The sequence below is a fragment of the Jaculus jaculus genome, chromosome X, assembly GCF_020740685.1.
Source record: "Jaculus jaculus isolate mJacJac1 chromosome X, mJacJac1.mat.Y.cur, whole genome shotgun sequence".
Taxonomy (NCBI): Eukaryota; Metazoa; Chordata; class Mammalia; order Rodentia; family Dipodidae; genus Jaculus; species Jaculus jaculus.
The window spans coordinates 75463504-75465545 of NC_059125.1; the positions used below are offsets into that span (position 1 = coordinate 75463504).

Sequence of the window (2042 nt, forward strand, 5' to 3'; positions counted from 1 at the left end):
TCAACATGAGTATATATTTTGAAGGATAAGTAGGGGAGGGAAGGCACATAGTAGTAGATTAAGAGGGTAGCTGGCAAAGAATTAGAGGTAATAGGCCACATCTATAAGCATAAGTGTGAAGGGGCTAGATAGATTACTTAGTGGTAAAGGTACTTTCCTGTGAAGCCTCAGGACCTATGTTCAATTCACCAGTACCCACATAAAAGCCAGATGCACAGGGTGGCACATGCATCTGGAGTTTGTTTGCAGTGGCTATTGGCTCTGTTGCACCCATTCTCTTTCTCTTAAATAAATAAAATATTTTAGAAATTATGTTTGAAAAATCTGTGTAAAGAATTGAGATGACTTGTTGTGGCTTCAAATTAGCCTCGCAAGGCCTCTTGGACCCAGGAAGGTGCTTGCAGTAAATGTTCTGCTCTGGAGACAGTTGACAACCAGTTAGAGCTGGTATACTGTTCCCCAATAAATAATCATCATTATGGCCATGATATAGAGGAGGTATCCCTGTATCACAGGCAAGGAGCTAGGATGGGGCCTAGTGAGGCACAAAGAGGCCAAAAAGAAGGCCAGTCAGAATGTAAGCAGCATCTGGCAAATTTCCAGGAAGCATAGGGACCTTGAACAGAGTTGGTCACCTGCCTCCCTCTGACAGGGCTTAGCAAGTTCCTGTTGCCCAGCAGACTCAGTGAGGTGATAGCAATGAAAGCTACCAAAGAGTCATCGTGGAAGTGCTCAGACCAGGCTAGCAATCTGGTAGGTCAAATTGACCTTAGCTCCAAGTTCCCCTAGTACCTATCTTCAAATGCTCACAGCCCATTAATGATCTTGTAGGACCCTAGAGGCTTACTGATGAGGCTGTCTTCTTATACAATGCAGTTTGGGATCTGTTTCTTCCCATTCTCACTGTGTAGTCCTCAAGGCAAGCTGAGCTGAGCAGGCTGGGCTTTGCTTAGTTGCAATATCTGGTGCAGGTCCTCAAAGATTTCTATTCTTATTTGTCTATGTTGCAGACATTGTCCTGGTCCATCTTGTCCAGGCCATTGGCTGGGGGGAAGCCATCTGTGTCTATGGTGTAGAAGCCCGCCATCACATGAAGGGATTGCCAGTCACACACTGGTCAGAGGTAGACTTGGCAGTCTGCTTGCCCAGTGTGATAAACTAAGCTAGGCACAACACCAGAGTCCCAGATCCCAGATCCCAGCCCCAACATGGGTGAAATTACAGCCCGGGCCCTCCAGACTGTAGACGCAGCTCTTCATCTTGGGGTGAGACAATGCTGATTGTGAGGAATGACAAATTTTGACTCCAGGAACAGCTACACACCCTTCTGGATCATTCAGCAAGGTTGGATTAAGAAAATATTCCAGCCAATCAAAAGATTTAGGGCCTGTACAGAGCACATGGTTTAGGAACCTGACAAACAGATTTAATATACATCAGCAGGTTTTCCTGGATGAAAGGTCCCCATTTCTCCCCCTGCTCCCCAACACACAGTGATTGGAAATCATTACTCTTAGCTTGCTTCTGAGGCGCATACTTCCACAGCTTCAAGTAGCTCAGCCACATCTTCAGAACTGTTCTAAAGGACAAATACAAAGGCCAGGTGCTAAAACAGATATTCTTTAGGACAAACCTCTGCATGTTAACCTACTTGAAGTTTTCCAGGGGCTAGTGACATAGGAGTGTGTGGTGGTTTGAATAGAATAGATGGCCCCCAATATATTCAGTTGTTTATTTGTAGTTTGCATCTTTAGCAAACTACAAACTACAGTGTCACTGGGTGGATCTCAAGGTGTGGTGGTGAGTTTCAGATTTCAATCTAAAGATATGCAAAGTGTGCCTAGCTGGAGCTCCTGAAGTGTGCTATGGCTTTTGTCCTTTAGGCTTGTACTTCTCTCTCTCTGCTTGGTCTTGTGAAGGCAGGCCAGCTTCTTCTGCCATTTATGGAACTTCACCTGGATCTGTAGGCTTCAATAAATCCCTTCCTCCATAACTGTGCCTGATCTTAAAGTTCATCTCAGTGAACCTGAAGCTTTTTGATG

At 45.1% G+C, this 2042-nt stretch overlaps 1 pseudogene; it reads right to left on the minus strand.

Annotated features, from left to right (window-relative positions):
* Positions 1-509: 509 nt before the first annotated feature.
* LOC123456541 lies at positions 510-1641 on the minus strand (annotated as a pseudogene).
* Positions 1642-2042: the final 401 nt, after the last annotated feature.